This window comes from Nothoprocta perdicaria, unplaced genomic scaffold, assembly GCF_003342845.1.
Source record: "Nothoprocta perdicaria isolate Ctin4 unplaced genomic scaffold, notPer1 scaffold_204, whole genome shotgun sequence".
Classification (NCBI taxonomy): Eukaryota; Metazoa; Chordata; class Aves; order Tinamiformes; family Tinamidae; genus Nothoprocta; species Nothoprocta perdicaria.
Window position 1 is genome coordinate 736,155 of NW_020455250.1, and position 25,743 is coordinate 761,897.

Here is a 25,743-nt window from a genome sequence, read left to right on the forward strand (position 1 = left end):
GGTGGTGGGAAGCAGCGGGAGTGAGATTCCTGGCAGCTGGGGTGCGTAAACATTCATGAAATGGAGAGTGTGTGCGAGTGTGTACCTTGTGGTGGCAGGAAACCCAAGGAGCTCGCTCCGTTATTTTTGCTGGAATCGGTGGCTGCTGTGCCAGATAAATATTATGAGCCCTTAATCCTCCTGACTTTACACCTGTGAATGACTTCAAGGCCATCCAGGGTGAGCTATATTACAGGACACCTCCGTTAATTAGCAGTGGGGCTTGGGATCTGATGGGGGCTGTTCCCGGAGGGGTTTCTGTGTCCCCATGGTGCAGATCCAGGCTGCCTTTTGGCCAGATGAGGGGACAGCAGGACGGGAGGTGGAGGTCACGGGGATGTGACTCGCCTGTCACCAATTTAGCACTCGTGGCACTGACAAGGTAGCGCAGTGGAAAAAGCAGAGGTGTCCTGTTAGCAGACGCAGGCCAAGGAAATTGGCTGGGCTCACTGGACCTCAGTTATAATTTCCAGTGGAAATACTAATGCAATTAATACGCTCCCACATAACAGCACTGGGAGCCCACGCTCATGCGCAGCGGCTGGGCTGGGCTCTGGAGGGCTCTGTGCCCACCAGGGCATGGACATCGAGTGTCCACAGCCCCCATGGGCAATGGGGCAGCAGAAAGTGCAGAGGGGCTGGCAGCAGCCACAGCAATTGCTCCCGTATTGTGTAAAACTGAGATGGTCCCGGGCATGGGGCACAATGACGATGATGATGATGACAAATTCAAAAGGCAAGTTGAAGACTTGCTTTCAAACCCTACCTCCGTGCTCCCCAGCCCCTGGCAGCAGCATGAAGGTGCCATCACACAGTTTCAGTTAGAGCATGTGCCAGTTTCCAGCTAGAGCGGTCCTGGCTGCTGATTTATTCCACAGACAGCAACGGGCAGAATGTTCCCATTTCTTTTCTCCCCTCGAAAGCATGTGCTAGGGACAGCTAAATGCTTTCACCATTTTCTTTTTTCTTTTTTTTTTTTTTTTAAGGAGAAACTTCAAAACTGCTCAGGCGCCAAGTCTCCTTTCCTTTCATTCCCCTGACTTCTGTGGCTAGGTTATGATACAGTCCTCAGCTCCCCTGTTGTGTCTCTCCCCGCCAGACCGCTGCCTCATTTAGGCCGCAGCGGGGAACCTGCTCTTCCCATCCGCACCAATGGGCACTGTCAGGGAACACTGTGCACGGGGGACACCCAGGCGAGTGGGAATACAGTCCTGTACACAGAGGAGTGCGGTCTTTGGTCAGATCTGAACCTGGAGGGATTTCCAGGAAGCCTTTCCCACCGCCTCCTTTGTTAGGGCAGGATGTCAGTGTGGAAGGGTTCCTCTCACCTGGTTTTAGATGCTTAAATATTAGGTGTCCAAACCTCATTAGCAGACAGGCTTCCTGTGCAGTCAGTGGGGACAAACAGGCACCCCCAGCACCTGATTCATCTAAACTGTCTCCAGGGTTTATCTCTGGAGCCAAGCGCCTGCTTCTGTCCTCTCCCTGCAGATGGGCCCCATCACTGGGATGTGATGGACTTTAGGCCTCCCACATCAGCAAGGTGAATCCCCCAATCCCAGCTGTGGCAGGGATCCCGAGAAGCAGGAACCGCCTCTGTGCACTGGCCTGGCACCCCCGACCCCACGTCTGTCCAAGGGTCCTCCCGAGCAGGGCTGGGTTCGGGCGAGCGATCCGTCCAGATCACGGTATCGGGCCATATCGCCTTATCAGACCAAGTTAAATATTTATAAGGCCCCCGGGGGCAGGGTCCATGGCTTTGGATGGGCTTGCCTGTCCCCTCCCAGGGAGAAGTGGCGGTGCCGGCCGCAGCCTCAGCCCGTGCAAGGCGGGCTCGGAACCGCCGTGCGGATCCGCCGCTCCGGATGAAATGCAGCTGGGAACGCCAAGGGAGCTCGCAGGCGTTGAGAAACAGGCACGGGTGAATCATAGGAGTCAGGAGAAGCTACTAACGTGTGGGAAAAAGGCAAATGTGCTACCTCTGCACAAACATATAATAAGGAAGTATGTAATAATAATTATTGTTATTGTAATACGGTCTGGGTGAGCATTTGGGAAAAAGATATCTAATAACTGACAAGCAACGTGGCTCGGTTTGTTTTGATCTGAAATTCAAACAATAGTTACGTTTATAAGGTAATAATACACAGGGCACAGAGCACTGGCACTACACCAACTATGCGCTCCACAATTCAGGTTTATATAGGTCATGCCAAACAAATAATAGTGTTCTTCAATATAATTACTGATTCATTAAGGAGAGCGAAGGTAATTGAGTCTGCTTGGATTTCAGGGAGGTGTTAGATAGGGTAAATTCATACATTTGAACTTGGATTTTGAATGTATTGCACGCTCAGGTAACTCTGCTCCTCTGGAAGTCTGTGGTAGAATTCCTGCTGTGGCCTTCCCCAAGCAGCCCAAGAAGCCTCCCTTTAGCTCTGGTAGTCGACGTGCTCCTGTGGTGTCCCGATGTGTCTCCCTGAGCCTTTTATAACATCTCACAGGCAGGAAATGGAGTTGCCACTGTGTTAAGACTCAGATCCAAAGGGCTTGGACCTTGAACGTAGCAGAGTCAATGTTACCACTCCCACCAGCTCCCCTCGATCTCCAGGGAAGCCTCTGAGTTTCCACCTCCAAGCTGCATGTTCCTTCCTCCGTTTCTGGACATGTCTCTTCATGGACATTATTCCTTGGGGTCCCTTCCCTGGGAAAGGGACAAAGCCCAGGAGCCAGGACCTCCCCACCTGCAGCACCAGGGTGGCCCTTCCTCCCCGGCCTCGTTGCCTCTTGCTGGTCCAAGGGCCCTCGTGCAGAGCTGGGACAGGACGGTCTGAGCGGGGGCCACAGGTGGGGCTTGGAGTCCGGGCACCCAAAACGCATCCCAAAGCGCAGCTCCTGCGCTCCCCACAAGCTCAGAACGGGCAGGACTCAGGGCTTCGAGGAAAAGGGAGGCTCTGGCAGCCACGCAGACAGACAAGCACGTAGCGAGGGATGGGTACGGATCCTGCCAGCATCAGGGCTCCTTGTGACTTCAGCGGAGCCAGAGCCAGGAATTGACTGGAGGTTGTGCAAAGCCACCGGCTCTGATCTGCCGGGCGATCCGACAGCCGAGAGCAGCAGGGCTGGCGAGGGAAGCGGAGGCAAATTCCAGAATTTATGTTGCCCCACATCTGACCTCTGCACCAGTGGGGGAAAATAAACAGAAAGTGAAAAAGAAAAAGAAAGAAAGAAAGAAAAAAAAAAAGCTCCTGAGCAAAAGCAGCATGTAAAATAAATGAGAAGGATATGGTAATAATAAATGAACAGAGTTTTTGCAAAGCTAAATCATGCCTCTCTAGTCAGTTGATTTCTGTGAGTAACGAAAAGAGGCTGATTAGCAAAAAGTAGGGACTATAGTAAATATACGCTTTCAAAAGCTTCTTGATAAAGACCTTTCCAAGAGTCTAATAAAGAAACTTGGCAACAATGGGATGAAAAGGAAAGTCCTGTCATGGATTAAAGAGTGGGTCAGAGCGGAGAGGAGGGGGGAAATATCCATTAAAAGTAAATGGCCAGTGCTCCAGCAGGGAGAGCAAAGCTCGCTGAGGGGGGAGGTGGGACCACGTGTGGAGGAGATGAAAGCAGCCCTCCGAATGCTGCTGCGGAGCCCAGAAACGGGGCAAGAGGGATAACATGGCAACGGCACTCGCTGCCGGCACGCAGTTATTTATCACAGCTGCGAGCGGTGCTCGGCAGGGCCGGGAGGCGCTCCAGAAGCTTCCAGCTCAAGTCGGAAGCCAAACCAGGGTGTGGAGGAAGCTCGGCGCGCGCAGGCACCGGGGTAGGCTGTCTTGGAAGAAACCGGAGGCGCCGCTCACGTTGGCCCGTGGCGGTCGGCAATGGGCTGCTCGCAGAAGATGCATCGGTGTGAAGAACAGGTCACGTCCCAACGTGGTGGGCCGGTGGCAGCCGCCCTGTCGGCTCGCCCCTCGGGAAGGTCACAGCAGCATGGGGACCCAAGGGAACGGCACGAGGAAGGCCGTGCTGAGGCACATCACAAGCCCTGCGAGGGCGGTGCGGGAGAATGGGAAGGAGATCAAAGGTAGAGCTGGGCAGGGGAGCCTTGTCCACCGAGGGAGACATGGAAGTTTAATGTTATTGCATTGGCAACAGGGAAGCAGAGGGCTACAAAATAACCGTAATAACGGCCGGCTGACGCGTGCGTTGCGTTTGTGCCTCACGGTGGGAAGAGACAGATGTAGAGGTGCTTTTAAAAACAGTGGCAAGGGCAGCTTGTGCTTTGGCACCATTGTGCCCACGGGGCTGTTCCCGGTGGATATTCCCCTATGAGTTTATGGGCATTTGATCTGCCCATGGCAGACCATGCCATGCCCATGGGCATTTGATCTGCTGCGCGGACAGCGGGAAACAGGAGCAGAGAGTCAGTAACTCACTAGGGTGGCCTAAATGCGACCAGGCCTTCGTATAATTTTGTAAAGCCGGGAAAGAAGCACACAAAGTCAGAACTGAAGTTTGGAGAGTGAACACTGAGCGGTGACAAAGAGCAAAGGAATGCACCCAGCTTCTCCGTCCGGGAAGGGAGCCTGACTGGGGGCGGAGCGGTGGCTCCAGCGTTTCCACTTTTTTTCCTGTATATAGCAAGCATTTCAGAGAAACGGGGAAGGGTGAAATGCTGCACATCTGTGTGTGGCTGCTGCTGAGACCTGGCAGCTCCACGGAGGGATCGGGATGGGGCGACGGCTTACTGGGTGACATCTGCCTGTCAAATGTTCCAGGCGGAATTTCTCTACCTTGGGATGTCTTTTGGTGTGATTTCTCTGCTCCGTGTTGCTGCTGCCGGGCTGAGACTGATATTTAGACCCAGAGGATCAGAAAAAGTCAAAGGAACTGAAGGAGCAACAGGAAGGCTCAAGAGTCACCTGCTCGAAAGGAAGTGCAAGTCAAATGCAGGCTGAGCAGCATGCGTGAAGAAAACGTATCTGCCTGATATTTCATAGGCTCCTACAGGACCTTTTCAAAAGAAGACGACAGACACCGATGCTCTCTCGCCCTTCTGCTCCCCTAGTGCTGCACAGGGCACTGCGCCGAGGGAGGGGAGGACTTCTGGCCAAGAACCAAGAAGTAGGCTCCAACTAATTGGCATCAAAGAAGATCTAATCCTGCTCCTCACAAAAGGAGGGACTGTGGGCCTGCTGTCTGGGCCACCTCGCAGAAAACATTGCCCGCACAGAGGATGCTTTGATGCCCAGCTCACAGTGTGGCTTCCTGCACATGGCCAAGCCTGGGATGCCTTCGAGGCCAGCTGCGGGGCGCTTGCTCTGCGCAGATCCTTTGCTGTGTAGAGCGGGCTGAGACACAGGGGTATCTCACACGTGCGAGGCACTGAGCATGGCCAGCGGTAGTGTGAAGGGAGAAGGAAGGCCACCACCCTTCGTTCTTACCACCTCTTTCCCTTTAAGGCCTTGTTCTATAGATGGTGTGATTATAAGGGAACTGCTGCTTTCAATAAAACAAACTTCCTGCCAGCTGCTGCAGAGAAAAAGACAACTTGGAAAGGTTGGGGTGTGATCCCCAAGACTAAAATGAGTGAAACGGTAAACATTATAGAATCAATGGCAGTGCTTTATATATGCACACACACATATATATAACCATTTTTACGTGACTGACAATGTTTTGTAACCCGACTCTGGGAGGTTTGGGCTTAGCTCTGCGGGAGAGGAGCGCTCCCGGCCGTCTAGCGCCACTTGGGAAGTGCCAAATCCCCAGCTCGCAGCTCGGCAGGGGAGCTGCTGCTTGGCAAGCGGCGAGAACAAAATCAGGAGTCTGGGAGCACCTCTGTAAGGTCACAGGGAGCAGCGGAGCAGCCCTTGCCCTGAGCTCTGCCGAGCGCATCCAGCCCAGCTGGAGAGGAGTTCCTGGGATTCCTCCTGGCAACAGGAAACTCTTGCCCTTCAGCAGCTACCTGGTATCCTGGGTGGAATGAAAGTTCAGCCAGCGGGACAGTCGTTTCTCAGGGGACAAGCACCCACACAGTCTAATTACTGCAGTAACTGCTGTCTTTTCTGCGCCGTGACCATCCTCCCTGCCAGCCCAGCAGAGAGGGCTGAAATCATCTGGAAATGGAAGGATGCTTTTATGAAGAAATTCTAACTAAATCTTTGCACCTCACCAGGGTAACAGCACACACACAACCTGCCTGCTTTGCCTACTGCTGCAGCTTGCCTGGGCATGGGGAGCTTCTATCTTCAAGCCTACGGCGTTAGTAACATTTCTCCACTGGTAGCAATATTAAAAAGAGAGGAAAAAGAAAATATCAATGGTTTCCAGTTCCAAAGTTCACTGCCCATCAGTTCATGCACAACTCACCCTTTTACCTGAGAAATTACACTCACTAATTGCTACTGAAGTTTGTAGTAGGTTGACATCCCCCCCACTCCATCAGTCTAGATTAAAAAAGCATGACCTGAAGGTGGACCAGACTGTCACCTTTAATATCACTGGATGGACCAAACCCCAGAGAACGAAGCTGTGAGGATGTCACCATGTCTGTTGCACACGCAGCTGGCTCAAAATGCAAACTGAAATTTCTAAGTTTGACCGAAACGGTGAAATCCCACGGAGGAACAGCTGGGCAGCAGCTGAAGTGTCTCTGGTGAAACGGCTCAGAGGAGCGAGCCTGTTACTGCAGGGAGGGTGCCGGCAATAGGAGCAGAAGGAAGAGGGACAGCAATAAGAGGCAGCCCTGCATCAAAAGACATAGGTTCAAAATAGGTGATCGATAGCAATAGTCGCACAGGTCAAGCCCTGTGCTAATTAAAGCTGCCTTTTCTGAAGAAACTGAATCCTCCAGCCACAGAGCTCACCCCGGCCCCAGGCTCGTTGCAAGGACGAAGCGATGGAGTAGTTCAAACCTGCCTTGTATCTGTGCTGTACGCGGTCACGGCCAGTTTATGTTTGTGAAACACGTGCTTTCCCCGCAGCAGTGGCGCACACGGGAGCGGAAGGCAGCGCGCGTGCAGGAGCAGGAGGCCGATGCAAGCGCAGCGTGGGCGCGCGCGGCGCCTCCAGACGTTGCGTATGCGCCGGAGCAAGCGCTGCTTGTGCAAGGGCGGCGCGGCCGCCTTCGCTGCGCGCGAGGCCCGGGCCGGCACGCGAGAGCCGGCCGGCCCCCCGGAGGGCTGCCGGGAAGGAGGAGAGCTCCCGGGAAGGAGGAGAGCTCCCTTACGCAAGAGGCGGCGGGCGCGAGCGCGGCGGAGCGGAGCTGCGGCCGCAGGAGCGCCGTGCTGGCGGGGAGACACCGGCAGGATTTTCCCCCGGCTGTTTACGCAACGCCGTGAGTTGCGTCGCGCTCAGCAAAGGGTTAACTCCGTGAAGAAGCATCTAGAAGGAGCTCTGCCGGCTCTAAACAGGACACGCAGCATGCACAGGATGTGGCAAGCAGCTAGAGGTGTCCCGTTATTAACTTCACTTTTATTTCAAGGGGATTCACTTCTCTGTTCTGCTTCCCATTTGGGAAGTGAAACCAGAGATCACGGTGCCCTTTTACAGAAAAAAAAAAAAAAAAATGGTCACATGTCATTTCTTTGTCTACTTTACTCTTTTGTCTACCTTTAAAAGCAGCTTTACATTTAGCAGCGGAGCCAATTGCATACTAAGCCTGCTCGCATGCTAAGCCTGGTCTCGCTGCTTCTCTCCTGTGGCACTTTCTCCTTTGCTCCCGTTGAGGCCATTGGTGCCCCTTGGCCAGCGGGGCACTGTGCCCGGCGGCGGTGGCAACGTGCAGGGCGTCAGCGCGAGCTCTCCCGCGCACACTTTTCACAAGGTGCTTTGTAAACATTTGCTCATTCTCGCACATCCTCCCTTCCCTTCCCCACACTGGGAGGGGAAATATTATTGTCACCATTTCACAGATGGAAGAAGTGAATGCAGATAGGTTGGTGACTCACCCACAGCGACTGAGGTAGATCTAAAAGGGAGCTGTTAAGCTCCCAGCCACGTAATTTAACCCAGTAGGTCACGTTCCCACCCTGAGCTGACAGCATAGGTAATGCCAGCTCCATCTATCCACCACCCACCTGTCCTCTGAAGCAGTAATGCTCATCTCAACATTCGCAGGATGGTATCAGATTGCCGTGGCTTACTCCATGCGATGGTGTCATCAGAGTATAATATATTATTACGATATCATGCTGTTATTATGTCTGAAACTAGCCAAAGGACACCCTCCAAACGTAGGTAGGCAACTGAAAAATCAGCGATTATGGGCTCCTGCAACCACATCAACCTGCACCCGCATGTGGGTTGTTCCCAGCACACTGTGAGGATCTGCTAACGATCTGCCTGCTGCACAAGGCTTCCCACCACCACCTCTTGCCTCCCCTCATCCTGCATTAGCCTCTGCTCTAGAGAGAAGGAGCATGTCCCACTGCAGGTGACTTGGACTGGAAACACAGCTTTGTGAGGCAATGGAAGGAAACTGTTTGCTTCTCCAGAGGAAATGGCTCCCAAAGGGAGTCAGTAGATCATGACCCACTCTCTCAAGCGGGGTTGGTGTTTCAGTGCTGAACATTTATTGGAAATCAGGTCTTTTAAAGGTAGCTCAAGACAAGCACTCAGGAAACCAAATAGTTACACACACTAATCACAGCTGAACATTCGGGGCCATATGGTGCTACTCTTTGGATTTGCATTGCTATTTAAAATCATCACCTATGTTGTTCTTGATTTTTCTGTGAGAATGGATAACAATAACAAAAAGAAAAAGCCACTATCATCTTCATTTGCTCTTCACACTTTTTATGTGGGGCATGAATTCACTCATCTTCAACTCATCGCAGACTAGTCAGATTAGTCAGTTCCACTTTCTGACACTGGCTTGTCTGCCTGTCTGGTTCTCAGGCCCTGACAGGATGCTGCTGAAATCAGGTTCATGGTACTGGAGGGGTGCTTGGGTTTCCCTGTACAAATCTATTCACACAACTTTCATTTTTAAGTAAACCATTAAGTATTTTCCTCTTTTAAATATAACCTTCGTATCAGTCATCCTCACTAAGCTTGTGCTTATTTGCCTTATGCCTTGCCACGTGCACAACTTTTTTTTTATTGCTACAGTGAAGTTTGCAGAAAGATCCTCCTTGACTTTTGTTGGCTACGAAGAATCTCTCAGGGCTTGTTATTGCCCCCATTGAAAGCAATGGCAAAATACTCACAAATTTCAAGGTATGCAAGATCAGGATCTCAGAAGTACTTAGGGGGAAGAAGGAAACACCTTTGAGCACCTACACAGCTTAAAAACCTCCCTAAACTCTTCCTACCAGGGCCTGCAGTCTAGGGAGCACTGATAAAGCCATAAGGAAATGGAAAAGAAGAATAGCCATCAGGATCTAAAAGGAAGATGGCCTTTTCCTCATTCCGCAGCCTGTCATTAGGGAAGAACAGCCACCTAAATTGACCTGGAGTGCAATATGAAATCTTGAGGGTCAGCTTTCTGTAAGGTTGTCTCTGGAGTTCAATTTTCTTTCCATACTGAAGGCTGAACTGGTATCTGTCAAGGAGAAGGCAGGATGTGGAGGCAGGCAGGGATGGCCAGCACCATACCTAGTGGCAGAAGAGTGTTTTGGTGGTGCGTGGAAGAGCTTCAGGTCAGCAGCACTCATCTAAAGAAAGAGAAGAGCGTCTCTTGTTGAGCTGACATAGAGTTAATCTCACAGTTAAAATATTACTGGGCTTTACCTGCTCTTATCCTTCCACAGTGCAAGGGGCAAGGGGCTTAGTCGGTCAGCTGGCTAGTTCCTGAGAGCAATTAAGAGGACCCAGTCAAGGCCCAGAATTTGACCTATGCTTTTCTGTTAGATCCCTTTCCATGACTCACATCTTTCTTTTATAGAAATCCTTCATGCTTCAATGTGCTGGATTTTTTTTTCTCCTTTCTCCAAAGGAAACAACGTGAAAACCCTGCAAGGAAGAAAGCCCAGATCAAAGCTAGCTATGTTCAGCACAGCCTTCATGAACTATTCTACAGGGACACAACAGCACACATGGTGCTCAGGAGGGCAACCGAAACCTAACCGACTGGTAAGTGAAAGTCCATGTCCCTAGACCATTGCAAAATACAGCATCTAAATTTAAGGCATCTCAGGTGGGGAAGGCAGCTATGCCAGCTGCGAGATTCAGAAAGACAAACAAAACAGTTCGTGGAGAAGGAGTTACAAACTCAGGGCAAACACACATGCAATATCAGACCTGTTTCTCATACGAGACGTATAGCCCATTGCACTAGTAATCAGGACCTGGGATAACAAGGTGCTTGTTCGCTGTTAGCATGGCCATTGTGCCTGCCCTGGCCACAGATCTCAGCTCCCCGATCTAAGCCACCAACGCTGCAAGTTACATTTTTGCTGGCTGCAAGCTTTCTAAATGGGAGCAGAGGGTAATGCTCACTATCTCTGCAGGCGCTAGCGCAGCGTTGTGTGCTACACCCATTCATCTGCATGCAGAATTAGCTCCGAAACAAATGATAAGCATTTAAATGCCATCACACAGCTCATTTATTTCCCACTAACCCTAAATCTTCCCAGGTGCTAAAAAGCTTAGCTGCCAAAAATCTCCATAGCTTCTGCTGACAGCCTCTGCGACACAGCTCCCCATTGCATCATCTTTCCCATTACTGCAGGCCCCGAGCACCTTCACAAGTTAATGTTTTTAACATCAGATCCCCAGCACCAGCGAAGGTGGGACAATCTTTTCACATTTCACAACCGAGGGGAAGCAATCCCAGAGAAGTGGAAGAGCCTCATCCCTGCTCACACGACTGGGCACAGGGGCACTGGCACCAGCTGATGTCTCCCATTTCCAATGGGTGTGCTTCCTCCTAAGGCCGTTTTCTTGGCCTTGTTGTCAGCAGAATTACATAAACCGAGAGATCACAACAACACACACTGATTATAATGAAGTCACAAAGTCACACCACTCTTTGGAGCAAGGAGAGGGACACACATACACACCCCTACGTGGATATATATAAATACACACAGACGTATGCACAGTTTCCATTTGGAGCTTTGCCAGGCATGGCACATTTCTGTTTTTCTGTTAAGAAGAACATGATGGCTCACATTTCTGCATCAGAAGGTGTTTTTTTTTCCTTGTTCTGTTTTTGAAGTTACTTCTGTTTCACAAAAATAACTTCACTCAAGGCAGCCTTCCCGATAGGTGGAATAGTTTCCCCTTGAGAAGAAGCTGGTGGAAATCCCCTCTTGAGACATTTTAACTTTGCCAAAAAGCACACAAAGGGAATGACTGCCTTAACTAGCAAGCTGACTTGCGTGAGCTAATGGGTTTTTCCATCTCTAGTGTCTAGTTCCAGGGATTTCCATGAATTGCTGTCAGGACAGAGGCAGGCAACAGACTGCAACTGTGGGATCTGCTGTTTCAGCTCCAGTGACACGTCATTCCCTCAGGACACCCAGTGACCTGGTTAATCTAGTTCTTTGCTTCTGACTTCTCCTCGTAAATGATTTATCAAATGGCGTGGATCCCTGTTTGCTTAAGGAGGCGTGTGACGACCTCTCGCAGACCGGCTGCACAAAGCTCCGGCCTGCATTTGGCACCTGGCCGCCAGCCCCAGCGCGTGACCCTTGGCGCAGGGTGCAGAAGGACGGCGCTCCAGCCGGGCCCTCTGGCATGGGCCGACACAGGGAACTGTGGGCAATGTTTACACGGCCCTGTGGAGAGCACCCAGTGACTAAGCTGTCAGCTCGTCAGCCCCAGAGCTCGCCCGGGACCTGCCTCAGCCTGTTCTGACCCCTCCAGTAGGAAGGCGCTGACTGGGCGGCCTGGTTTACCCGCAGCGTGCGGGCTGTGGGGGACAAGTCATGGGACACAGCGCCCGTGGCGAGGCAGCAGCGCCAGCCTTCAGGTGCTCCAAAGAGAAACCAGCGTTGGTGTCCACCAGCTTGTCCTTCCCGCTTAGGGAACTGGGAGCCTGTGCCTGAGGCGGACCCAGCTCTGGAGGTCTTTGCCGAGCATGGATGGAGGCCAGCGCGCCTGCGTCACCACACAGCCAGCACCGCACACCTCGACTCCAGCACTCGGAGCTAGGGAAGTGGGCAAGAAGGGAGCTCTTGCCAGCCTTACGTTCTGCCTTTGTACCTGGGCTGAAGGAGATGGGAAGAGATCAGATATCACAAATTGGGCACCTCCTCTCAGAAGTTGTCTACGGGCAACTCCCTGCCTTCGCTCCAGGCCAGTTATTGCTGCTTCCTGCTCGGATTGTTTCAGACCTGGCTGCGTTGAGCTTTGCCTGTTCTGGCACACGGAGGGGAGGTGCTGTTCCATGGGCCATGCTGTGCAAATGCCACAGATCCTGGAGATTAGCACAGGCGGAGCAGCTCCGACGAGGCGTTGGAGGTGGCTAGTGGGAAGCTTACAACAGAGCTGTGTAACAATTACATTTATCAAACCATTTAATGAAATTTTAATTTCGGGAGCTACGGGGCCATGCTGCGTTTCCAGTTGGCAAGAAGCTGTTTCACGGGGACAACATTCAGACAAGCCAGGGAACCAACGCCAGCCCAAACGGCTCCACTTCCAGGGCGCACAGTGTTACACCACCGAGGCCCACACAGCAGGGAGGGCTGGTGTGTTTTCTCTTTAAGTGGGAGACCCCACAGGTGATCACCATTCACAGCCCAAGAGGACTGACAGTGCAGGTCCTGCTCCCCTTTCTGCGGGGCACACCAGAGGCTCCCTTTACTGATGCCTCAGCAGAAACCCATGTTCTCCCATCACATGCTCCCACTCTACACCTTGTACAGCAGATGATTGTTGCAGAAGGACAGACAACTGGTGGGATATGCAGGGACAAACCCCACACCACCAGAAGCAAACATAGCTAAAAACATAACCTATGGCTCAAAAAAAATATAGCATGTCCCCAGGAATAGACTTAGTCTAAGCTGGACCAGCCCCCGCAAGGATGTCATAGCCATAGTTACATAGCAGAAAAAATATGAAAGTCATATTTCCAACCTTTTGATGTGGGTGGGCTTATTTTAGATATAACCTTCATTCTGGACTTCCAAGTGCTGATAAACTTGCATATTGATAACTCAGGGTTAACCTCAAACCCAAAGTCACCAACTGTTCACACCACCATTTCCATAAACAGTCTTATTCTCCAAAGAGCAGACAGGAGCCTGGCCCATGTTGAAGATATTTCCCTACAAACAACACAAATACTCCTGGCTCAAACCCCTTGGCTTTTCAAACTCAAACACACTTACCAAAGACAGTACAGATCCCCAAAGACAATACAGCCTCCCTTAGTCACCTTTTCTGATCAGCTGCTTTTATGACAGATGCATAGACTTGGCAATGACTCATTAGGAGAGCACTCAGAAACCCTTGGCAGGGTCAGAACTGGAACTTGGTTTCTCCAGCCTGGGAGACTGGGCATGAAAGATGAGATGCTTCCAGGTGCCTGGCTTAGTTCTGGTGCTGGCAACACAAGGCAGTTTTCTGGCCCATTCCTTATATATCCCAAATGATTTTTAATTTCCATTTTTGATCATAACCAAACATAGATAGTTTCACTAAGCTGTTCATGCAGAAACAACTTCATTGAGCTCTTACAACCTTGCTGTGACCAAAATCACCCAGTGAGCAGAGGAAACAAGACAGAGAGATCTCTCACCTCTTACCTGAGCCTTACTGCAGGGAATCCTACCAGGATGCTCTGGGCAAGGCACCTTAGTGTCAGCACTGTTCTGGGCAGACTAACTCAGAGCAAAGAGGCAGCTGATCTCTATTTCTTATCCAGGTCCACTGTTGATGAGGCTCATATGAAACCTGGCAAGATCTAAGAAGATTGTATGCAACAGGGCACAGCTGTGGATAAATAGAAGTTAAGGGAATAATAAACTGCTTTTCTTGGACCTGGTCCTATACTCACTGACGAGCTTTCCATGAACATCAGTAGGATTCAGATTAGACCATAAGTTTCTTACACATTTTGTTCTGTTTTTATTAAAACAGATTCAAAATAGAAAATACAAAAAGCTATTTTAAGGGCTGTTCCCTGCTCCCTCCCCCTTTTTTTTTTCTCGTACATCTATTCCTCTTTCTGTTCCTTCCTGATTCCAAGAACAGTATATTCCACATCTGATGACACCTCAGCTGGCCTTAACCTGAGAAGTATATTCCTGAGCCCCACGGCCTTGCTGGCAGTGGAGAAAAACTGATTCAGCCCGGTTTTGAGGTGCCTCGACGAGACATGTGGGACCTCAGTGGAATGTTCCACTTAGAGGCTAGTTGTTCGTGAAGGACAGCATCAAGGCAACATTAGCACTGTAGGAACATTCTTTCTTATTATCAGCTGCCCAAACTAGCAATTAAAAATTTCACATTTCTATCCCCTGTGGATGTCATTTACCTTTGGTGTGCACTCCATCGGCATGCAAGGTTGTGACCTGTGCTTCCCGCTTGTCATCTAGGGAGGATTGCAGGTGCCCACAGAGTGCCTAGCTGGACTTTAGAAGGGCCTGATTCCTGACTCCTTGGACATGTAACCCCTGCCTGTAGATACCAAGCACCCATAAAATTTGATTCTCCTTCTCTCTCTGCTTCAGTTCCTCCTTTGGCACTTATGTCCAAGGGAGTTGAGAGGATGGAGGAAGTAAAGACTACGAGCTCTCAGGAAATACAGCAATGGGGTCAACTAAGTATCTTCTAAGTCAATTAGAAAGAGAGTCTATTAACGCTTTCTGCTAATAGCCAGCTTTAGTAGGCTCCCACGATTCCTACTTCCAGCATCTTCACTCACACAAGGAAATATTTATGATCCTTCTCAAAAGCCTGGTTTGTCTCATTTAGATAGAGACAGAGCATGAAGTTACATCCATCAACATTAGAGATATTAACTCTGTTTCTTTTGACCTAGTGCTTAAAAAAGAAAGAACAAAAAAGAATTAAAACCTAAAGTGGAAAGTGAATTACCCAGAGTTGCTGCAGATGGGAGCCATTAAATGCCTGACTGCAATTTTTTAGTGAAGCAAAAAAGCAATTTACTGTACAAATAGCTTTGGCACAGGGTGACCTTGGTTCTTTCAAAGTTCACAGCCCCATAGCCCTGAAGTCCAAAGGCAGCAGCAAAACGCATAAGCATCCCACAGGCAGAGAGGATCCTGGTTCTGCCACAGGAGAGCTCTTATGCATGAGGAAAAACACATACCCAAACCTGTACAGGCTTCAGGCCTACATGGACTACCAAATCTCTGCTTTGGTTTCTAATAATTTGAGAATTTCAGGATCAATTCCCAAGTAATATAATTCCTGGCCCATTACAGACAAGGATGGAGTAAAAAGGGAGGCATATCCATACTTGCACAAGAAGAGGGAAGAAAACAAACTCTATCTGTACCAGAAGATTGTCTGACCCTAGGTTTTGGTCTGAGCTATCTAGTTATAAGCACTGTCTTTAAGACCAGGTTTTAAAAGGAAGAGATTATTTTTTTTTTAATGAAAAAAGATGAATGAATAAGAGGGGTGCCATCTAGAGGCCAAAGTGACTTTCCAGCACATTCCCTTGGACAGGAGTGACACTGTTAATAACCTTTCTTCTCCCACTACCTTCTTACAAAAGATTTCTGATTTCTAATTAATAATTGTTATAGTACAAAACACTTCTCCACCCACATTTCTTTTACCTAAGAATTGCAAACTCTGCTTTAATCAATCCGTCTTTTAAAAAGAGCTGTATAGCTAATCAATCCAATATTAGAATGAAGGACAATATAAAGCACTGCAAATGAATGTGGGTGCCTTGAGGAGGTGTCTGGGGAGCTCTGGGCTTCTGGGAATGCTATTAAATATGTGTTTTTGATGGAGTTACAGCAGAGAGGTAAAGTATGGGATAGGGTTTTGTGTTGCCTCCCAATCATGTCAGAGTGAGCATTGCTTTCATCTGCTCACCCCACTGCTTCTCCTCACTGCTGCCAGCCTCGGAAAGAGTTGGCTCTGGAAATGTCCCAGAACTGCATCAATTTTGGCACCTCATGCTCTTTTCTGTCTTTCCTGCAGCATTCTCCATCCCCTTTCACATCAAAGGGGGGACCCTTGTGTCCCTCTGTGCTTCCCTATGGAAGGCGTGGGAGTCATTTAATCCTGACAAATGTTAAAAGGAACCAGGTACAGGACAGCCGTGTCACCCTATTGCTCTCCCTGGTGCTCCACACTAATCTGAGGTGTTTTAAATCCTTCTGCCCTCCCACACACCTGGAGCAGCTGAGCAGGTTGAAGTGCAGTGGGAAGGCAAGGGTTGCACATGGACTGTCAGGCCAGCAGCCGGACAGCCCCAACCAAATGCCCCAGCCAGGAGCTTCAGGTTTGCTCGCACCCTCTCTGCCCTGTGCCCTGCACCCACGCATTGCAAAATCCCGTGCTGAGGTGACTAAGCGTCATGCTCTGCAGCCTCAGCTTCGGTTTCCACCTCTCACAGTCCTGAAATGGAGACAGGGAAGCGGTCAGATGTTTTCTGTTCTCCTCACCTAGGAGGCTCTGCTCATGGGTGTTTCCAAGTCCGAGGGGCTTGAGGGACCTTTCAATCAATGTTGTCGTGTGAGTAGCTAAATAAAAACAGATCTAAACTTGGTCAACCCTGCTTACATCAAGGAAAGGGGAAACAGCTATTTTGCTACAGCAAGCTGTACCGAAGTTCTGCAAGAGGAGCCTAAAAATAGGCCTGCCCCCTGCGACGCTTCCGTCCTGCCTTTGACACGCTCGCAGCTTTCACGTCGCAGAGGCCTCGCTGTTTCCTCGCCATGGGCTTGCCTCACGCGCCAGCGTCACTGAGCAGCCCTTCCTGTCCGCAAGGAGCCTCGGGAGCTTTGAAGTGCAGGCAGCTCCCTCGGCCCGCGGGCTGAGCGGACGCTTCCCCTCCTCTCCGTGCTCTTTGTGTGTACTTCAGGTGCAAAGCAGCTCCGAGAAGTGGGGCAGGCACCCCAGAGAGGATTTTGCCCTTAGAAGACACAGGAAGATCACAGGGATGCTGGTGAAAAGTTTGCCACTGCAGAATGTTTTCAAGGGCATTTTTTTTTCAAGGGCATAAAAGAAATGAGGGAAAATATTTGAATATCCCTGGGATAACACTTCCAAAAGGCCTCTGTGGTGCAGGGCTGCAGGCCCTGGGAAGCTGACATCTCCGAAGTCACACTCCAGCACTTTTGGTTTTGGCACTCAACCCTGGAGAACCAGGATCTGAAAATAGGCTCAACCTGCTTCATGGAGTAAAAAATCAAGGAAGCGAGCCCAGGCCATGAGGGAAGGGGTGTGAGCAGGAGTGCTCCGGTGGGCAGGAACTGAGGCCGGGGCTGGGACGCCCTCGTGCCCGGAGCTGGGGAGCTGGCCGTGAGCAGGCCGGGATAATGTTGGCGTAGGTCAGCACCGGAGTGGAGGCTGAGGTGTCCTCACAGCGTGGGGAGAGCAGGGGAGCAGGGAGCAATGGCGCCAGTGCTGGCCGCGAGCAGGGAGGCCGGGGCACAGTGCGCAGAGCTGCCGCCGTCAAGCTGCGAGGAGAAAACAGCACAGAGTGTCAACCCAGGGTGAACTGCGGAGAAGGGCCCGTGCCGCTTCCCCAGCTTTCTCCAAATCCTGGAAAAGTGATGCCCGTGCAAAGCTGGGCTAGCAGAGTTGCTGCGCTATGAGAGCAGGGGTCTAGGCAACTCTGGGAGCTTGTCCTCTCTTCCAGCAGTTTGGCACCTGGCTGCTCTGGCCTCAAGCTCACGCCCTGACAGAAAGTCGCCCAAAGCCCCCAACTCTTCCAGCTTAGCTGGGTGAATCGGGAAGGCCTGACGAGCTCCACTGATGCAAAAAGAGTGATGAGGGAGAACTGGACCTCTTTCCTTGGGGTTGCCCTAAGCAGTCCTGACCTTGTCAGAGAGCTGGAGAGGGCTGCCGATTTGCCATGCAGTGGGGCTGCATCTGCCAGTTTGCTTGGCAAGGCCAGAGTGTCCCACTGGATGGGATGGGGGAAGGTCCACTTGGGGAAAAGAGCCCCTCGCAGACCCTCAGACAGCCCCAGGAAGCAAGAACCCTGTTAGGAGAGGGCTGCTCCTGGGCACCAGACGGCAAAGCGCAGCAGAAAAGCAATCAACTCAGGGGTCACATCCCGACAGCAGAACTTTTTTAACTTTTTCCTCCAAACCAAGCCAGCAGCTTTCTGCTGCAGCCTCTTTGTGAGCAGACCGTTACCAAGGAGCCGATTAAGGAGCGGCTCTGGAGCGAGCACAAGCCCTCGCGGCGTGCTCCGGGGGCCCACAAAGGCCCTGCTTGCGGGGGACGCGCTCTCCCCTCCAGCCTCCGCTCGCGAGTCACGCAGGGCTGGCTCTGCGCTCAGAGACGGGATTTGAAGGGATTTAGCTCTTTTCCTGCCTGTCTGAGGCTGTATTGCCTAGCGCCCCAGCCTTAAGATCTCTGCTGTGCCTGCAGTTCAACACTGCTCTCAGAGGGTTATCAAACCTTCACCATATAGTCCCTGCTTGAGTTATGGCTCTGTTTTCCTTTGGACTAGCAATTTCTAGGAGTCTCACAGTTTTATGGGGCTTTTTCCTACCTTCATTTTAAACTTTCTATGAAAAGATCAGATGGGGGCAACTTGCAATTCTCTTTAGTGAATCCCTTTGGGAGCGCAGTAACATACAGAGTACATCGAGCACTAACAGAGCTGTGCCGTGGCAGGAGAGGGTGCCAGCCGCGGCTCGGGGTGGCTCCTATGGGATACACGTGCGTGCAAGAGGATGGAGCAACTGAGGAGGAATGTTCACTGGTTCCTCAACAGGAAGTTTGTTTTCTTGGTCTAGAACAGAAAAGAAGCATTTGTAAACTCTCGCTACGTCTGAATCTTGCTAACCGCTCTCCCCTCAAGAGCAGCCTGCAAAGGTTTCCGGCGTGGTTGGTTTGTGGTTTTTACCGTTGCAAATGAGGATCTAGATGGGAACTCACGCCCTCCATCCCCCGTGGGGCTGCGAACCCACGCCGCCCACCCCACACATGGTGCAGCGGCGCCTCGGTGTCCCCGCACCGGACACGGGTGGCTCAGAGCGGGCCCCGGGCCGGGCTCGCTGCCCGCCGGCCTGGCAGGGAGCTGCCGCGCTGCCGCTGCGGCCCCTCTGCGCCCTCGCCTTCCGCCGCTGCCGCTCAGGTGAGCGCGCCGGAAGCCGCGCGCCGTTTCCAGCTCTCGAGGCAGCGCGGTGGTTCTGCTTCTTGCCTGGTTGGTTTTGGGTTTTTTCCGCCAAGGCAGAGGCTGGGGTCGCGGGGCTAGTTGAGGGTGGGCTCTGCCCTCTCTGCTGGGAAGGGCCTTGCGGAGAGGCAGTGCTACAGCTCCATCTGCTGGGGTCCCCGCCGCCAGAAGGGGCTCTGCGCTCTGCCGAGGGGCAGCGCGGGGGGCACGGCCGCACCGGGGCCGCAGGAGACGGGGCCGGCGTGGTTCCTGCCTGCCCTTGCTGCATGTGGGTTGCTGGGCAAATGCGAGGCCTTCTGCCCCCATCCTGCCTGCCCTTGCTGCACGTGCATTGCTGGGGCAAATGCGAGGCCTTCTGCCCCCGTCCTGCCTGCCCTTGCTGCACGTGCATTGTTGGGGCAAATGTGAGGCCTTCAGCCCCCGGCCTCGCTCCCCATCTCGAGCGCTGACCTCTGAGGCTCTGTTGGAGCCAAGTGCCCTTGGAAAGCACGGCCTACCGCTACACCCAGCGGTGTAGCACCCCAGGCCAGTGGGAGAGCCACCCCACGTGCGCTCAGAGCCACGTGAGGAGCCTGCAGCTGCAGAGCAGTGCAGCAGCAGGAGGAGCTCAAGTGTTCAGCGTCACAGCATCCTGCAGCATCCTGCTTGCTTTAGCACTGAGCACACCCTCTGCTCTATAGAGGCCATGTGCTGCAGTTCGCAGGTTAAGCAGCTTTGTGGCAGTAGAAGTGGCGGTGGGTTGCAGGTTCTTTGGTGTACAGTCCCATGCTGGCCCCGTAACCGGAGAGAGCTTTCCATGCGCAACAGCCTCCCTTGGCCTTTATCTTTCTGCCTGATGCTGGACTATGAAATGCATCAAGGACTGCATGTGCTCAGGGTGCTCTGGAAGCTCCCAAAGGATACACTTGGCTTCAGCAACCTTCCCCAGTCCACTCAGGTCAGCTCCTCTGTATTAATGTTGTTGCTTCCTTCACATAATGCATCTCGATAATAAGGTGTGATAAGGTTCCCTCTAGGACTGTCTTACTACTAAGTGTTGCCCTAAGACCTAATTCAACTACCTATACATTAGGAAGAACAACTGTTTGTGACTTGCCCAGCCATGCTGTAGAAGTGAACTTTAGACGCAAGCCCAAGATGGCCCAGGCTGCTGCCCAGCACCACAACTACTACTTCACCCCAAGCACAAGCATAATTCCCTCCCAGCACGTGCTTTACCTGCGTATAATACTGCTATTATTCACCTATATAGACAAATCCATCAGGAGAGTGCATAGCACATGTGTCCGAGTCTTAGTTGAGCTAGGTAATTCACACATGCTCTACACAGGGTTTGCTGAGGGGGGTGTGATTTCAAAATGAAGGTTAGATATTCATCATCATCCACTATTACTGAGGAATACAGCAAAGTGTGAACTCTCTGCGTCCAAGGGTTATGAGCTACTTCAGCAAAACCAGCTCAGGGAAGTTCATACAATGTCATGTCAGTGTCTTAGATCACCCAAGCTTAGTAAAGGGCAAATTGAATTGCACTTTGAATTAGTAAAGGGCAAATTGAATTGAAGCAGATGGAGGGCAAGTGTGGACAGAAAGCAAGGAAGACAAAAGCATTTTGGCAAACCCAAAAACCTCTCTTACACAACCAGCAATGGCTATTCTGCAGTGCTAGAAACCAGCTACAGCAATTTGAAGAATGAGGAACTTCTTTAACGTATAAGAAAGCCCGTTTTCTAAACACAGCACTTCTCACAGGAACCGGCAGTGACGCAGAGAGCAGCGGAGAACGTGACGTGACGTGAGAACCAGCAGAGCTGCTTCCTTGCAAGTTTTGTAAAACAGCCAGTATAATCTGAAGCTTTTCTGGGAAAAATACGTAGGAAGGAATGAAGCCAAGTCCAATGAAAAACAAGTTGAAGCTCCGGCTGTTGTGTTTAATTCTGGCTCTAGTAAAGTCCATCTTTGGCCAGAGACATAGAAGGCCTATGCTATCTGGAGAGGCCAGATACTGATTTTTCTGGTGCTCAGTAAGCAGTAAAGGACAGATTGCAACAGGAACATGGCAGCCTAGGTGGGCACAGTCGGCTGCACTCTTGGGAAGCGCTGGCCCGGGGCTGGAAAGCTGCTGGCCTTGACTGCTGCTACCCCAGGCAAAAGTCATAGTGCCAAGTAGGAACTAGACTTGCAATCTTTTTCATTGAGTTTTGAGAGTAATTCTAGTGTCTGCAGATACAAAATGCAAAAAGTTTTCATCCAGCTTCTATCCACTCCCTGCACATCTCTTCATTTCCTTCCTTTCATTTCTGTCATTGTAGTGCTAGTGTGTTTCATTGTCTGTCACAAGTGAAAAACCAACTCAAATAGTTAGCATCAGTTTGTGGCATCACCATTTTCCAGGCTCCGCGCTTGCACATTTTAATCACTTCAGCTAGACTAGTGGATCCTAAAAACGCAATCTTACTGCATCTGACTTAGACCTGAGTGCCAAAATAATATCCAGAGGTCAGTTGCCTTAGAACTCTGCAGTGAGGCCGTTGGGGGTGTGGGGTGCAAAAATAAATAAATAAGTAAAACCAACATACATATGAGGTACTTGCTAAACCTGCTCCCAGGGTCTCCAGGGATGTACCATGTGTTCATACAGAGCAATTCCTGGCCTCACCTGAAATGTTTTTTCTAGGCCTATTGATCTGGATCTTTCCAGCTCAATCTGTTGCTGCTGCATTCCCACACCCAGCAAGGGTTTTCTAAAATGAAAAAGAAGAGGGGAAGGAGACCAAAGATTCCACTCTGTTCACAGGAAGCCACCATTCACGGCACAAAGGTATCGTTCAATTCCAGTGAAACTCCTACCCTTTTATTTCAAGCCCTTCATTAATCCTGAAGAGTGGGTTTCACCTCGCACTCTCTCCCCTTATCACCCTGTCATGCTCCCAAGCCCTGCAAACCAATAGCAGTGATTGTCCTTCGAACATCTCCAGAGCACCCAGGGGTAGAGTTGCCATTGCTCAGTGTTGCTCTGCAGTGTGTAATGTAGTCTTGTTTGTGTCCACACCCCCAGCCTTTTAACCCTTGTGTTTCCCGCTCAGTGCTGACTGCATCCCGCATTCCCTGTGCAGGAGCTTTTTGGTGCATCCCCCTCCTCTAAGCTGACACAGGGCACTCAGCTCATGCTGCTCCCCCAGCCATAGCCCCCTGCTCCAGCTATAGTCCCCTACATAAGGGCAGCTCATCAGCGTTGCTGTCCTCCTGTACCACCCTGGGTGAAAGGCTAACAGCTCTTGCGGGTTTGTAAAGACTGAAAACGGGGTGGAGAGGGGACTGATTGCAGGGCAGGCAGGATGGGAAACGTGCCCTCAGGTTCTGTGCCCAGAGCATTCAGTCCTGCAGCAAAAGAAAGGATGGGGAGGGGAGGGAACAGACTGGAAGTTACATGCTTCCAAAATCCATGTGAAAAATTAGGAATTGTAGAACACTGCTCTAAGACAAGGGGGCAGCAGCAGAGCTAGGATAATCCCCCCCTGCCCAGGCTCCCAGGCCTGGCCCCTCGGTGCTGCGGAGCAGGCCCCAGGCTGCCCAGAGCCCCCCTGCTCCCCACCAGCAACGGGGAATGCTGGAGGCCGGAGCGAAAGCCCTTCCCGCCTCAACAGGACAGCTTTCCGTTCAGGTGGGAAGCTGCCGGGGGCTGCTGCAGCCCCTGAGGGGCAGAAGCAGGGAGTGACAGAGCTCAAGGGCTGCATTTTCAAGGAGATCAGCCCAAGAAGCCCCCCGCCCTCCACAGTCCGGTGTGCTGCGTCCAAGCAGGAGCAGCATTGGGGTCTGCGGATTTCTGTGCAGAGCCTGATGGAGAGTGCACGGGAAGAGTCATCCTGCCTCGGGAGAGGGCTGGAGCAGGCGCAGCCACTAGATGGCACGAGCTGAAGCTAGTTGGGGCTCCCAGGCCTCCGAGCAGGCCCGGCCTGCTCCCCACTGCCCAACTCACCCCTCGCTTCTCGGCTGAGAAGCAGGAACGGGACATGGCCCCTATTGCCCCAGCTCATCTTCACAAACTGCTGGTGCGCCCTCAGGTGAGCAGACCTGCATTAAATAGACAAAAAAAAGGGATCAGTAGTAAAAAAAAAAAAAAGTGCCATGAGCCATGGAACCACAGGAAAACAAACAGACGTACAAACAAAACCTCATGTTTGTAGTGGGATGCAGCTAGTTGCCTCAACGCAAATCAAGCGCCCTGCTTCTAGCAGCGCTGCATCTGCACGTAGCGTGTGCTGCGGCGTGAGGCTTCCATTGCAAGCAAAACGTCCTTCCAAAGGGAAGCACAAGAAATCCAGTTGTACAGATGTGTAAGCAGAAGACAACACCACAGGACAGTTACAGTGACTGCTCTGATAACACATAGGTGAAGTTAGGAATCAAGGGGATGTGCATAGTTGTGCAGGATGGGAACAGAAGGATCACAGTGGAATTGGTCACAATTCTATTTCCTCCCTCCACACATCAGATTCAGGGACTAGGAGTGGAAAATGTAGCACTGCATGAGATCCAAAATACCCATTTTTGGGATGTAATTGAATTTCCTTTCGGAAGATCAGATGAGCACTAGGGTTGACAAGACAAAGAGCAGGAGCATGGGAAGAGAGGAGTGAGCTCGATCATCTTGACCATATTCTCCATTTGTACCCCAAAGTTGTAACTGGAAACATTTAGATTTCACATAAATTTAACTTTTATGTTGTCTCACATGTCTATTTGCTGAGGAGAAATTTGTGAAAATGGTTCTTCAAGGCTCCAGCCAGCAAGATAAGGGTAGGAGAAATAACAGATTTACTTGTAGATGCATCATGACTTCAAAGCTTTGCAGGACTGAGAGTCAAAGCCTTCTGCCAGCTGGAAGGATTTCCAGCTTTCTCATGGAGAAAAAGTGTCAGATGTTGTGACATGTTGCCTGTAAAAGATAGGAGTTTTGATGCATTAAAGAAATCCATTTTAGGTTACATTAAAATGGATTTTATGCTCCTGACTCCACAGAGTTGGAACTAAGACACCTGACTCCATATGTGGATGAATAATTTGTTTAAATGTAGTCTAAAAATGTTCTATTTTTAGATAATCTAAAAAAAAGTTCTATTTTTAAAGTAATCCTGTTTCTGAAATACAGTTATAGTTCAGCCAAGTCTCAGACTATAATGTTTCCCTAAAAGGAGTAACCAAGCCAGTCTATGACAACTGATCCAAGATGCTAAACCAATTCACATTTGCAGGAACTGCTTTATTTTCCTGTAGACATTTAAGCTCTTCAGCAGAAAACCTATAGAAGAAATTACAAAGCACATGTGTTCCCCAGTTTCTTTATGAAAGAAAGGAGACTAGAAGATGCCTCTAAATTTGAATTATTTTCTTGGGTATGGATGTTGTGTTCTCTTAGAGCAATAGAGGAAGCCATGTCATGTCTCCTCCAGTGTCTGTGACAAGGGAAGTGTCACCTCTGGAAACTCTTGGTCCTTCTTTTTTTCCTTTATGGCTTTCTTCTCCCTAATCCCCCATCTTCGCTCTCAGGGCCCACGGTGCAAGGGCTTGCTGAACACCAGTGACAGTGACCAGTATTTTATTCAGGCTGCAGAACTTCTTACCTCTCTCCACCAACACCTACACCCCAAAACTGACACATTCTGGAGCAGCCTTGCTCCAAGTTAACAGGTCAGATATTATCAGCTTACAGTGGCACCACGAGTTACCCTTCATCGAAGCAATAATTAACAGCACACAGTTGCAGTTATTTTTAAATGCAAGCTAATGTGTTAAACTTCAAACCTCATTGAAAAATGCAGCTTTCATTTCTCTAAGTTCTGTGAGCTGAAACAAGGCTGTGCTGCTAAAACGGATTTGAAACTGTCAGGATTTCCTCATATGAAACTTGGGGGACTCTGGGGGGCTGAAAGCACAAAAATCCAACCTATGTAGCCTCACTCAGATCTAATATTCTAAGTATCTTTTCTTTGGTGTGTCACAAGGGAACAAAGAAGCACCACTGCTTGTCACCTTTTAAAATATGTAAAACTTAGTGCAAAATCTATTTTTTATCATCAGGTCATATTGCACTGGTGTCAGGACCACACAATCTGCAGTCCTGGGTTACCCACTGCTACATTTAGAAAGCAGTACTACAGCTAATCCGGACACAGCTGTACGGGCACTAATGTTTAACCCGCCACTGTTTCAGTACAGAAAAGAAGTCCTGCCAGAAAGGAGTTTCTGCACTAAAACTAAACCACTCTCTGCAGCAAGCCACTACCATTCCAATCTTATCAGTTTAAAAGTAGTTCAAAAAATATTAATTCTAATCAGCATTTACAGCAGCACAATTGTCTGGGTACAATGGGCTATAGGTTGGGAAATAAAGGTATGCATTTATGGTGCTAGTCACAAGATTACATCATCTTAGGCTTTTTTTTGGTCTTTTTCTTCCTGATAGT

At 50.5% G+C, this 25,743-nt stretch overlaps 1 long non-coding RNA gene across 1 annotated transcript; it reads right to left on the reverse strand.

Moving 5' to 3' along the window:
• Positions 1-9,338: 9,338 nt before the first annotated feature.
• LOC112946399 lies at positions 9,339-9,978 on the reverse strand. The gene is made up of 3 exons (XR_003249234.1): positions 9,914-9,978; positions 9,775-9,834; positions 9,339-9,698 (listed from the first exon to the last, which is right to left on the reverse strand). It is a non-coding gene; the product is annotated as an uncharacterized LOC112946399 (long non-coding RNA).
• Positions 9,979-25,743: the final 15,765 nt, after the last annotated feature.